This window comes from Amborella trichopoda, chromosome 13 (assembly GCF_054954075.1).
Source record: "Amborella trichopoda isolate Santa Cruz 75 chromosome 13, AtrichopodaSantaCruz75HAP2 v2.0, whole genome shotgun sequence".
NCBI lineage: Eukaryota > Viridiplantae > Streptophyta > Magnoliopsida > Amborellales > Amborellaceae > Amborella > Amborella trichopoda.
This window is the reverse complement of record NC_142348.1, coordinates 18,679,357-18,694,523: the sequence shown is the minus strand read 5'-3', so window position 1 is coordinate 18,694,523 and position 15,167 is coordinate 18,679,357. Positions and strand designations below refer to the sequence as shown.

Sequence of the window (15,167 nt, the reverse complement as noted above, 5' to 3'; positions counted from 1 at the left end):
GGCTTTCTCCATCAATCCTTTCACAAAAAGATTTATAGAGGCAACGCCTTTTTCTCTTTACTGCTCATATCATATCCCAAAAGTGGTTGTAGCCCATCTTTCACATTGCATCGTGAATCATGGATCTGTTCTCGCAAAAGACTATCATGTACCCTTATCACATGGGGTCATATGTTCATGAGCTCAAAAGAATTCAAATAAGCTGCCCTTTTGTAGTCATACAACCAGCACCACACATCTGGGTTTCATGGGTGAACATTATAGTCTGTTGTTTCATCTGGCTTGTCAAATACTAGCAGGTGCTCCTATTAAAATATTTAATTTATCTAGATCTCGGTCTTTCTCAATCTCACCCCATTCATCAAGTGATAGAAACATGGTTTCATATGCTTGGAGTTCTTATGGAATCGTGGCTCCTTTGACATTCATATCGCCGCAGTGTTGTCACAGAAAATCCTTACTGCCTCACAACGCACGAGGTCAAAGTCAAGTTGATTAAGAAATTTCTTAATCCATATGGCTTCCTTGGCCGCCAAACAACACGTCACGTACTCTGCCTCCATAATGGATAATTCCACCACATCTTGTTTATTTGATTTTCAAGAATATGTATCCCTTCCAAGTATAAACACATATCCAGATGTAGACTTTGCATCATTTGGATCCATGAGATAGCTTGCACCTGTATATCTGAATACCCAAGTATCTAAAAGAAACATGGGACTGTAGCAACTCCCATCAATTATTGCACATACAATATATACATTTTCAACATTCTTATGCATATAACATGAGGTAGTATAACAAGTCTTATGCAATATGTAACTCAATACCTGTTGGTTTCACAATATGCAAAACCTTCATGAACCATAAAAATTCAACCACACTAGTCATCTTGGTAGTAAATCCATATAAACCAAGTTATCTAATCAACACAACATGTGTTAATGAAGCCTAGCATGATGACCTTCCTTCAACATTCCCTATGGTTCAAGGTCTTAGATAATCGAGAATTTTAAATAACTAGAAACATGGGTCAAGACACATGGGTATTTAAAAACTAGTGCATGACAATTTTTCTTCAATTTTTTATAAATACCGCCAAGACACAATTTTTTTCTCTTTAATAAAAAATATTGACTTGGCATATATATATATATATATATATATATGCACTCACAAGCAATACTTATATAATAGTATAACGGTTTAAAAAGATTTTCATAAAGACTTAGTGGACTTGGTAAGACTATGTGGTTTTCTCAAAACCATAGTCATAGACTTAGGTTCTTCTCAAATCATCCAATTTTAATTTTAAAATATATGCTTAGCCATCATAAATCATTTTACCGTATTCGCTTTTAATTTCCTACCAAGTCAAGTTCATGGCCACAAAAACAAATCATAAATACCATCTTATAGTTTTATCCAAAATAAAGCATGACTAAAGAATGTCTATTAAAGCCTTGACAAAATATTTCATTTTTGGGAAATATGTAGACTTCATTAAGAGATCATCATCACATGTAATACATTATATTATAGACATTATTGGAAGGGTGGTCACTAAGACTGAGTTCCATCGGAACAATCTCTTCGTGCTTACATATTTGAATGAGCCACACCCATCTCTCGTGTTTCATCCTTAGGGCTCAAAGCCCTTGATCAAATCACATCTTCATGTGTATTACTACCTTAAGTAGTTCATACTCTAACACAATGAGGCACCAAAACACAGGGTATTAAAAAATTGGCTCTTTCAATTTTGTTAGTATCTATCACTTAATGTCCATACACCCCATACATATTCATAAAATAATTAGCCAAAATATAACCAAAGCATATAAAATAAAAAGATATTGAATCATCTTTCCCTATATGACATTACCATGTAATGTGAGATAGATTTCATACCTCAAAACTATGTAGTGTGGTACCTGGGCTTTCTTCATTCATTGCATTTATTTATTTGACAAGTTTTTGTGATCTTGGACGGACACGCAACTGATGGAGAATATATTGGTCATTAGTTTCACATGTTATGAAATGTCCATCTTTTTGGCACTTGAATTCTCCATGTTTCACACCGTGAAGAAATAATCTTCTTCATCCCATGATTTCAAATATCACAATTTCGACTCTCCCACTTATCTTTAGCATTTCTATGTTACCATCAAATCTCTCTATATATCCCTTCATTTCAAAGAAACCAAGATGCTTTTATATGTATTGTATTTCTTCTTCTTTATGTTATTCCCAAATCGAACATTCTTCATATAGAGTGTCTTATCATGCTAACTCTATATTACATCTCTCTAAAGTTGTACTATAATAAACCATACTCATGGCACACTATAAAACCTTTTAAAATAAGCCTTAAAAAGGTCTCTATAAATAAGAAATCAAAGATGTGACATGTTTTAATTTACTGCAACATAGAACATGAGTATTCCACAATAAAAATATGATATCTCTCAACTTATAAAGAGTTTCTCTCTTATTCCTTTTGAATACTGAAATAGACTAAAAAAATATATAATGGTGCTTAGTTCCATCCCTAAATCACACCATTTAGTGAGTCTACCTTTTAGTGACTTTTACATCATACTGCAATTTTTTTCAGCAGAAAATCAGGTTGAGCATCTCTTAATAAAAAAATTGTTTCTCTCAAGCCCTAGATAATTTCTTCCTAAAATCTCTTGTATTGAAAACTAGACTCAAAACTAAATTATAACATCATGGTATGAATCCAAAATAACACATTTCTTTAGAGAAATAAATAAGGAGACCTACACATCACAAAATAAATCGTACTGCAGAATTCCAGAATGAACACTGTTTAATAAAATTGTATTTCCTCTCTCCTCTCATGGAGTTTTCCTTTGAAACAAATTTTGTTTAAAAGTAGACACATAATGGTAGTATATATTTTTCTACAAGACTCATATCACTCTATTAAGTCGGCTTGATAAATATAGATATTCATGTCTCAATTAAGAACATACCAAATTACAGAAAATTCAGGATGACCTCTCTTCAATCCAAAATTTTTATTGCTCTCTTCCCATAAATATTTTTCTCTCAAATAAATTTTATTAAAAACTAGACTCACAATGGAAGTCTAAAAATTTAGTATGAGCCATAAAAAATTATGTTAAGAATAGAAATAAAATCATGACTTCCAAGTCATAGAAATAGTTTTCGTTGCAGAAAACAACACTTGCTCACCCTTTAATAAATTGATCATATATTTCAAACCCTAAGAACTTTCTTGATGAAACGTTTGTTTCTTGAAATTCAACTCAATTTTGTGAGTCACAGTAAAATTTTAGTAATAAATAAAATTATATGATTGGTGGGAAAAATCACGGAACTCAATGGACAACTCCTGGATTTTGCGGGGTCAGAACTGATACCCTTCATTGATGATTCCATAACTCTCAATTCCCTTAGGATCTCCCATTGAAATTTTGCAATTAGATCCTAATCTCAAATACACACAATATTACTGATGTATGCAATAGAAAAATACATTATTATCTTCTTCATATAACTGATCCAAAATAGCCCAGAATACCCATTATGCAGAGTGTCTTTTATGTGTTTGAATATTCCAATAATTCTTTAACCGAGGTGTATTACTTGACCACAAAGGTCATTAACTTTCTTATATCTTATTCCTAAGCTTAATCTAGACTCAATAAAGAGAAAACACACTAATGGTATCAAGTATCAATAGCTCTGATACCAATGAAAGAAAGAACTTGCTTCAAATAAAATAAAACTAACAAATCCAAGATCTTAAAAACCTTGATGCCATTTAACTAATTTTCTTTAAACAAATAAAATATCCACAATTCTTATGCTTGGAAATATAAAAACAATATAATTAAAAGATATTACCTCAACCGGGCTTATTACACCCCACAACGAGTTACCACCATCTGATAGTTCGGGATCAATAATTAACCTTCAATCTCAATTGGGAAAACAAGTTTAGGCCAAGCCACACCAATAGAACATGAACCCCTTTGATCACAAACTCAAACCCTAGGTGAATTCCCTTAGCAACCTAGTTTGAGAGATATGAATTCGCTTTTTGATAAACCCTAAAACCCTTAGCCATTAATCTATAGTTGAGCGATAGGAGAGAGAAGAACTCCATAACATTTCACAATGTGGGAGAGAGAGATCAAAGATGAAAGAGTGGGACGTGCCCCATTTTTTTGGCTTTCATGAGAGAGAAAATTTTTTCTTAAAAAAGAGAGACAATTCTAAGTGGGATATGAGAGAGAAATATAGAATTAAGTATAAGAAATAAGGTGTAGAGATTTTTTGGTAGAGACAATCTTTTTTTATACTCTTTGAACAAGATTAGGGTTTCTTAGGATTTTCCTTGGCTTGCCTCTTCTTGTGAGATTGAATATGAATCATTCAAGTTGGGTGACTTGTGGGGTAAGAGATTTGAGTCATTCATTCCATAGATGGGTCATCAAAATTATAGAAGGTGTATGAACTATTATTCCCCTTTCCTAAACCATTTTCCCATCAATAGAAATTAAATAAATTAAATCTAATCAAAATATTGTGCATACCATAAAATAGCACAAATCTATTCAATCTTTCCACAAAATATTTCAAAAATATATCAAGTCAATATTTAGTCAATATCTTCTAACCATATGGCCCGCCACATGCCATATCACCACAAAAATAGGAAGGAGAATAACGGTGGGGCATGCCACCCAAGGGAGGCACTCATGAGCCCCACCTTCTAGAAATATGGTGGGTTCATATGCACAATGGGCCCCCATGATATTTTTATATATTTAAAATTAATAAAAATATTTTAGAGTATTGTTTGAATATTTAAATCATTATAAAATCAATATCTTTAATTTTATAAATCCAAAAATTATAAATAAAATATCCAAGGGTTCATGAAATTTCAAATAATAATTCTAAAATAATTTTCATCATAAAACAAACATAATTAAATTAATTTGATGGGAAAAAAATTCATATGATTTAGGAATTAAATCAACAACCATGGAGCACTTCACCTTCAACTGTGGACTACAGACCACACATGCTTTATCAGACTGTCCAAGTGTCTCCCATGACCCACAGTCTAAGCAGAAGCTCATTAGCGGGTCACCAAAGTCTGGCCGATGAGCTAAAGGGTTGCAATCTCAGTCTGTGTATTTCAGGTCCTCCCCTAGAGATGAGTCAAGGTCACCTAGAGCTGATGAGACTACAGCTCCTATGATGGATAGGGGTATCTGTCGCATATGCATACGCTTTACCCCTGAAAGGTGGCTTATTTGCTTTTCCGAACAATCTATCAATATACATGTCGTGTGATGGCACATGGATGAGGCTTTGACCCCGTCTTTGTAGGCCACTATCACACACAAGGATCATACAGTCCCTCGGCTCACTCATCTGGGTATATGTTCAGACCTCATCAAGATATGACCCATTAAAACCCTTCTTAGTTTGTTCTCTATGTTCAGGTAACATGGGTTTTTCTCAACCAACTGGCCACGAGGGACTCAAAATATTATATATACATATATATATATATATGCATCTCGATGTTGAGATGATCAATTAGAGGGTTTTTCAACATTAAAACAATATTTTTTGATGAATTTCTTATGTGCATCTTTAATTCTATATTTTATAGTTGTAACCTTATATAAACTTTTCCTTTTTTTATATTATTATTATTTAGATAAGAAGTGTCTTTTTTTTCTTTTTTTGTCTTCACGAGGATAATTTTTGTAGGTAAATAGAAGAAGGCTTAGGTGAAACATCTCTCAACCTTTCCATTGGTTAGTCTAACGTTCGACAACCACCCAACTACCAAATGGCTCACCTCTTATAAGAATATATCATAGCAAAATACTAAAGAAGAAGGGAAACCCCTCTCCCTGGGAAAATCCTGCCAAATATATGCTTACTTTGTAAACAAGATGATGAATCTGTGTCGCATGTCTTGATACATTGTCCCTTCACCTCTGCTATTTGGTCTTGGTTACTCGATATGGTTGGAATATCTTTGCCACTACCGCAGAATGTAGCAGGGATTATTTCTAAATTATCACTTCCTTTTTTGCCTAAAATTGGAAGGATTATTTGAAAGATTGTTAGGGGCTTAGTTATGTGGGAAGTATGGAAATAAAGGAACATAAGAACCTTTGAGGGTGTGATGCTGCCTGTTGGTAAGGTGATCCACTTGGTAAGACTATCTATTTGGTCTTCTCTTTCTGTGACTAAGGTGGGGTGGGAGATTTTGAAAGTTGATGTAATGGTTAATTTTTCTAACTTGTTCTCTCTATGTGTGAGGAGTTCTCGGCCTAATACTATTTGGCATGTCCTCCCAATGGATTGCCTAAAAATCAATTTTGATGGGAGTTCTATGGGTAACCCGGGGCCGGAAGGGATTGGAGGTGTTATTAGTAATTGTTTTGGGAACACAATATTATCCTATGCATGCCCGATTGGTTTGGCAACAACGAACTTTGCAGAAATGACAACCTTACTTAGAGGGTTACAGATTTTTACATTACGCAAACTGAGCACCGTATGTGTGATTGAGGGAGACACTTTGAAAGTCATTAGGTGGTGTAAGAAAGAGCAATCGCTTCCTTGGGAACTATGGCCCTTGTAGCTGTAAATCTTGGATGTCTCTATCAAATTAATGGTCTCTTTCTCCCATGTTTATCATGAAGCAAATTGTGCTGCAGATGCTTTAGCTAAAAGGGGTGTTTCTCTTGGTTTTCTTTCTATTTCTGATTCTGTAATTTTGTTTTAACCATTTAATAAAGTTTTGGATTTTGATAAAAAAAGAAAAGAAAGGAAAACTCCTCCCCAATACTTTGTTTACGAATCTCGACCCCATTTAATAGGCTTTTTAAGGCATTAGTTACTCTGACAGGCCAAACTTTTTATAGCGAGGTCTCCATGACTAAAAAAAAAGCCGCTGAGAAATCAGAGGTCTGATAGGCATTTTTTGTCATTGATCACATACCAACCCTCTCCCAAAAATTGGAACACTTAGAGAGGGAGTATGATGCCTTAAAATCTCAAAATAATGAGTTGTCACAGTCATTACTTGTAATTTTTTTTTATATATTATTTTTATTTAGATAAGAGGTGCATTTTGTAAAAAAAATTACAATCAGCCCCAATACCACACTTTCTATGCAACTTACTCCAACCTAACTTTTTCCCCGAAAACAAATTTTTTATGCAAATACCCCAAGGGAAAAAGTTTATTTTTTTAGACGGAAATGCCTTTCATATACAAAAATCATTTTGGCCAGATTTTACATTGACTTTTGGACCCCAGTACCACATTGCCGGAGCGCACCATCACATTGCAAGGCCGTCCTAAGATAACTACCAGACCGAAACCGAGTATTGTCCGACTGCCCTTACATAGAGCCGAAGCCATGGAATCCAATAACATCTATTGTCGGATTGCCATTTGCAACTGCCGGACTTCCCTTTACAATTGCCAGACCGCCATTTGACTTCCCTTTGCAATTGCCCGACTGCTATTTGACTTCCTTTTGCAATTGCCAGACCACCATTTGCAACTGTCGGACTGCCCTTTGCAATTGCGGACCACATTTTACACAGTGTCGAAGACCTACTGCCGAACAACACTTTACATAGTATGGGAGCCCTACCGCCGGACCACACTTTACACAGTGTCGGAGCCCTACTGGACCGCATTTACACAATATCTATTTTGGTGGGTTAGAGGATCCTATTTTGGTGGGATAGAGGAAAGAGAAGCGTGGGTAAGGTAAAAGTAAGGAAGGATAGTTTAAGTATTTTTTTTTTTATTTGGTTGGAGGTATTTGTATAAAAAGTGTATTAAAAAACAAAAAGTTCAGTTTTAGTTTTGGTTTTTTTTATTTATTTATTTATTTATTTATTATTTTTATCTTCGCAGGGATAATTTCTATAGGTAAATGGGAGAGGACCCAGGAACCTTTCCATTGGTTATTGGGCTCCTTTGGTCCCACTTCAACAACCAAACGGCTCACACTTTTATAAGAATATGTTACAGCAAAGAACTCAAGAAGAAGGGAAACCCCTCTCCCAATACTTTGTTTACGAATATGGGCCCCATCTAATAGGCTTTTTAAAGGCATCATTTACTCTGAGAGGCCAAACTTTTTATAGCGTGGTCTCTACCCCTAAAAAAAGCCGCTGAGAAATCAGCGGCCCGATAGGCACTTTTTTCTCATCGATCACATACCAACCCTCTCCCAAAAATTGGAAAGTTAGAGAGGGAGTATGATGCCTTAAAATCTAAAAATAATGAGTTGTCCCAGTCATTACTTGTTGAGCAGTAAACTTCTAAAAGGCAGGAGCAAGAAAGCGTGCATGCTAAAGATTCTGCGCAATCAGTTAGTATTTCACATTTTTCTAATGAGATTCAAAGCCCATCCCCTTATAATGTGGATGCCTTGACCCTGTTTACTGACAGGTTGATGAATGAGGATCCTCATGCCCTTAGCTCATATTTTATTGGAGCCTGTGGATATGCGATCTTTTTGATGGGGCATGGACTGATGCTTCTCTTTTGGGATTTTGAAGTATTTTGGCAAGGATTTGTGGATGTGAATTATCTTGAACTTTTATCTCTTTTTGGTGTTGATGTTTATTTTTGTCACCAATAGCTGGTAGTGAGTATTTGTTAATGGACTTTGAAATCTCTTTTTCCTCTTCCTCTTCCTCTTTCTCTATTTGGATGTATGGCCTTCAATATATACATGATGCTATTTCTGTAACATGACTCTTTAGTTCTTAGTTTTTTTTATTAGTAAGTGGGTTATTTATTTGCTCATTTTTTTATTTCAATTGGTTTTTTTTTATTAGTAAGTTGACCCAAACATTGATCACGGTCTTCTCTTATGATTGAGAAATATCAGTTGAACAATTTATTTGAGAAATATTAGGGAGGATTGCCCTATAGTATGATGTATCTAAATGTTCATTATAGAAAATGTTCATTTAACTTTACTGTTGATCCTCCCCCTGGGCATTACTGTAGGATGCTAAACCACATAGGCAAGTCAGCATTAGATGATGATGTTCATCCACAAAACCTCATATCTGCAAAGATTCCTTATCACAATATTTTGAGGCCTCTGATTAAAGAAGCGGACTGTGTAGAGTATAATATGGCCTTGATCATTTCTATCAATCAACTTTCATTCACTCGAATGACTTTCATCTTTCTGGATTCCTATATCCATATATCTTTGCGCAGGGGATCAAGCCATTATTAAGACGTATAAACTCCAATTGGTGGTTATCTTTAAAGGAAAAAAAAAAAATTAAGTTATGTATTTAGTGGTTAGAGAGAGAGAAGGTTATCTTTCTAAGAAGAAATTCATATACCTTATTTTGTGGGTAGAGAGAGAGCGCAGTATACGAGGAAAATCAACCTCTATTTGCAAAAGTCAATAGGGTGTTGAATGTAAGATAAATGTGACGTTTGGTAGGTACTCTAGTGCTAAGGTGTTTTCTGAGACCATTGTTTGGGAGGGGTTTGTACGATGTGATATTCTAATTTTAATTTTTTACACTTCAAATATTTAGTATGATTGAATAGTCACAACAATTTTCTTTTCTTTTTGCTTTTTTGGGTGACATTTTTGGGATGGATTAGCGGCGAGGGGTTCCCCTACCCCGTAGTAGGGACCCCTACCCATGGCATAGGACTCACCTACAAGAAATAAGTTTAATTTATTCTTCAAATTTCAAAATTACATATTTTTAAGTTTCATTTCATATTCTTCATACATTTTTTTTTTTTTTTTTTTCAATGTATGCCTCTAAATAGGGCAATCTCCTTCAGACAACTGCTCTTTATCCTTACCGACTTCATCATTCCCAAATTTCTTCGAGATAGTCGGCCCTTTCTATTCTCATATAATAAAATATGTGATTTAGAATAGTATATATCACTATTACATGCCGAAAGAACTAGCTATTATTCCCTCCTACTGTGTGAAGTGCCTGCATTGTTGGAATATACTTAATGCCTTCTCTGCCTTTTGACTTTATTGGTAAGCTAGAGCTGCGATTTATTTCTCTTTAAAATTCTTCATAGCAATTTGTCATCTTAGAATAAGTCCCAGCGAGATTGCATGCAGCTCTTTAGGTGTTATTCAATTAAATTGTAATTTTTTATTGTAGTGATTGTGGCCGCTGAGGAGGAATAACATTGTGATATGTTTGGCACGGACAACACAATAGTGTTAGATGGAAAAGAAGAAGAGGAGGGCAAAGAACTCACGGGTACTCCTCTATGGAGATATGTGACAATAGTCTGCGGGGAATCCAAGGGTGGTGGTGGTGGTGGATAAAAGTGGGTATACAATTTTAATTGAGCGGGATGCCTTAAAGTTGAAGAGTCTGAGGCACGATGATTATTTGGGAATAAGAAAAGGAAAATTAGTGAGGGAGTATCCGGATTGGATCCAAACTTATTCTCATCAATATTGCAATCATCGAGTGCAGTATCACAAACATTGAGCACTTCTAGAAAGGGAAAGGGCAAAGTCTTATCTATGTTCAATATTCGTGCATGGGAGGATGTCGATGCTACTATAACATGCTGATGTTATGCCCATGGCATCCTATTTGATATTGCGAAGGGACCCAGGTTCCAAGAAATGGTATATGTAATAATTCATGCTCCGAACACCCAAATATGAGAAGATTTGGACAACTTTGCTTGATAAAGAGAAACATGATTGTTCAGGAATTGGGATCTCTGAAGAATGAGTTGGCAACTTATGGACCGTTAGTTGTTTCTGATGGATGGAGTACTATAAAAATGAATCCCTTATTAACATAATGGCTGGTGGAAAAGCCATGTGTGTGAATGGTTATGATTGCTCGAAAATTGAGGAAACTAGTCAAAATATTGCAGATATTCTCAAGTGCCATCGATAAAATTGGACCTTATAATGTGGTTCAGGTTGTAACTAGCAATGTTGCTAATTGCAGGGGTGCTGGGACATTGATACAATGCCGCCATCCTCATATTTTTTGTGAGATTGCTTGGCTCGCACATTATGCCTTCCTATAACTGATATTGTGGACAAACAAAGGAAGAACCGTTTTTTTTCTTTTGTTAGAAATCATTGTAAGGAGGCGAAGAGGATAGTCAAGAACATTCGCAATCAAAGTAGATGTTTGTATATATTTAGGACTATCTCAGACCTTGCGCTTCTCAAATCTAGAAAGACTAGATTTGGATGTCACTACAGCATGTTGCGACGGTTGATGGGTTGTCCTTAATGTCCCTCATGTTGGAAGAGTATTGGCAGGGTCTTAAGCAAGGCCCAAGAGATACTGAGCATGATGAAGTTCGCAGGGTAATCATGGATGACTCTTTTTGAACGACCAACAAGAAAGTCTTGAGGTTCATAAGACCAATATGGAAGATGATAAAGTTTGCTGATAGCTACATGGCTATTGTGGGCGTTGCATATGAAATGATGAATATTATGTTGGGGGAGATAAGTGTGGCCCTGTATGGTGATCCCAAGCTGAACCAAAGAGTGAGAAACGTGGTTATGGTTCGATGGGACCCGATAAATTTTCCATTCCAATGTCTGACATTTCTTTTGAGTTCCAAGTATTACACTTGAGAGTGGTTGTCTACACCCACACTTGCAAGGGAGAACATGGTGAAGCTCCATCACGACAGCGAGGTGTCGTCTTGTTACCATAAACCTCTTGATATGTTGATTTTAGATGAAATAAAAGGAGCTAATGTGCAGTAATAAATTAGTGATTTTGTTGACAATAGAGGTGTTTTTTCGCCCAGCGTCAACAGCTAACAGGGGCACGATGTCCACAGTTTCATAGTGGGATTTATATGGAGGAGGGGCTCTAGAGTTGTATTCATTAGCGGTAAAGATGTTGTGTCGCAAAGTGTTAATTCTTCTTGTGCAAAATAATGATGGAGCACTTTAAGCTATATCCACAGTGTAAAAAGGAACCGATTAAACGTAGATCGACCTGAATCATTAGTTTATGTTCATTACAGGTAGACTACGAGACCAAATACAATATTTGGTATGCTCATCCTGAGGATGACTACCTCGAGAATGATATGGATGCTTTGATGGAATTAGATGCAAGCCTACATGTTGATGACATTGATCATCTGTCTACTTCCTTCACACTCCCGAGTCCTAATTTTCATTTGGGGACCCCCACTGCACCAAGCTCAAGCACACTAGCACCTCCAAGTCAAAGCCTCTTGCCACCATCTAGTGTGACACAAAGTCTCCATGCAGCTCGGAGGAGCACTAGAAAAATTAAAAAATAGTGGTAGTATTTGTATCTTGTCTCTCTTTTATACTATGGTTGTAAGGGAATTTCTATTGTGGTTGAAAGGGTTTAGAAGATGTTGCTCTCTGTCTCTCTTGGTTGTAAAAGCTCTCACCCCCTTCATTTGGTTGTAATTGCAAAGCTTTAATTTTAAAAGTTGTTATATATATATATATATATATATATATATATATATATATATGGAAAATTCTTCTTAACGCTTATAGGAAAATGAATAGTGATTTCGCCTACCTTCATCACCGTCCAAGTTTCATCGCACGATCACGATTTTTCAGTAGTGTTTTAATTTTAAATTTTTTTCTATAAATTGGAATGACTTAAAATTTAGAAGGTATGTACATATTACTGAGGCGCATCTAATAAAAATATATAAAAAAATTTATCCATGAAAAACAAATGATCAAAATACCCCTGAAAATTTTAGGGGTATTTTGGTCATTTGTTTCATGTAAAATATTGTTTTTTTATTTTTTAAAGATTTCCCTACTTTTTATGAATACACACTCCAAATTTCAGGTCATTTCGATTTGTAGAAAAAAATAAAAAATAAAATACTAGCAGACAATCAGGACCGCACGATGAACTTTGAATGGTGAGGGGGTAGGCAAAATCACTGTTCATTTTTGCCTATAGGCATTGCGTAGTGTTTTCCTCTCTCTCTCTCTATATCTATATATATGCTGTTAGTTTGTATAGAGCCTAGGCTCTAAACAATCAAATTAGAGCCTACCTTTAAATAGTATCGAGAAATGTGATTTCAATATTGGAAATCTTTGTGATAACTTTAAAATACATTTTTATCTTTATTTATAAATTTTAAGGCTTTAAAAATAGTGTAGATCAACATATCTATGAAAACTTAAAAATCTTGAAAATTAACGATCCAAAAATGCATTATAAAATACATTATTTTCAAAACTTGAAATCGATTTTTTTTTCTCATGTCCATGCATCTTGATGTTGAGATGATCAATTTGATGATATTTTAGCATCAAAACAACTTCTTCTAGTGAAACTTTTGATGTATGCTCAAATTTGATTGTTTGGAGCCTCGGCTCTATATACACTTTTCCCATATATATATATAGGAAAACGCTTAGGTTAGTGAGCTAGTGGGCTAACCCCAGCTTTTTCCATCCATGTATATATATATATATATATATATATATATATATATATATATATATATATATATATATATATATATATATATATATATATATATATATATATATATATATATATATAAGCAATGATCCAATACAATGGTTGTATCATAATATAATGCAACGACACTTCTAGAAAACCATGTTTGTGGTACTTGTATGACCTTAAGTTTGTACACACTCTCTTCATCTCAATAATAAATCACTCAAAAAAAAAAGTTCAATTTGAACCATAGATATGGTCAAAATGAGTCCCCTCCAAAAACGAATCTAAACCATTCATTTTGTGAATTTCAATATCTTAGCCTTTATAAACTCAAAATCATTTTTTTTTCTGTTTTAACATTGTTCATCTAATTATAATAAAGCCATCCAAAAAAATTGGAAATGAAAAAGTCCTTCTAAGGTCTAGATCCAAGCATCTCACCAAAATGAACAGTCTATGTTAATTGGGCTAAACAAATACTTTCTAAGTTGTGTTTTCAATTTTTTCTTTTTTTGTGATTGTTCATTAGAATGAAAAGAGTGCATATTTCAAATTTTGGATCAAACAAATGGGTATAATTGGTTTTTTTAAGGTTGTGGCATCATATTACTAGACAACGATTGCATGAAATCATTGCCATATATATATATATATATATATATATATATATATATATATATATATATATATATATATATATATATATATATATATATATATATATATATATATATATATATATATATATATATCATCCCCTCTTGTAATTGCATAGTGATAATTTTTTATCTCTCTTATGTGTTATAATTGCAAAGCCAGCTCACTTGATTGTAAATGCTCTATCACGTCGTTGTAATTGCAAAGCCATAATTTATGCTCTCTTAATTGTAAATGCTCTCTCTCACTCCGCCGCTTTCTCTCTCCACAATGAATCTCGCTCCTATAAAAATTATTCATTGCCCCATAATAAGTTGGATCACTTTACTTGTGTGCTATGAGTTAAGAAACTCAAAAAATTGTTGTTAAAAAATTGTTGTTGGGACATGTTAGGATCTCGCATCTATACATGATGATACTCGAACCTATGCAATAAAGGAGATCATTCATATAAAAGATATTCACCGCTCCATTATATGTTGAATCACTTTTAGTTATCCGTTCCTTCAGTTATAGAACTCAAAAAAATAACCTTGGAAACTTCACTTCTAACATATAGGATCTCGCACGTTGATATGATAAATCTCGATCTTATAAAATATTGGCCCTTGCTCTTATAAAAGTTTTTTCTCGCTCCATATATACACTCATTGAGTTAAAGAACTCAAAAAAATTGCCTTTCGAAACTAAAAACTTTGCTTTTGGGATCTCACACCTTGATATGATACTTCTGAATCCCATGTAATAAAGGAGTTCGAATCTCTGCATGCATAGACCTCGATCCCAACATTTAATGTTGTACAAACATAGATCCCTGACCCAAGGATCTTCAATATAACCTTGATGTGCTCCCGCCCCCGATCTAGGATCCATTCCATTCCCATACCCAACGACTATGATCTAAACTATTTAGTTTCAAGAGTAAAGTGTTAAAAGATCTTACTAAATTTGCACCATTT

General features: G+C 34.5%; 1 long non-coding RNA gene across 1 annotated transcript; it reads left to right on the top strand.

Annotated features, from left to right (window-relative positions):
- Positions 1-7,813: 7,813 nt before the first annotated feature.
- LOC148779063 (uncharacterized) lies at positions 7,814-8,842 on the top strand. The gene is made up of 2 exons (XR_016047243.1): positions 7,814-8,429; positions 8,510-8,842. It is a non-coding gene; the product is annotated as an uncharacterized LOC148779063 (long non-coding RNA).
- The last annotated feature ends 6,325 nt before the right edge of the window (positions 8,843-15,167 follow it).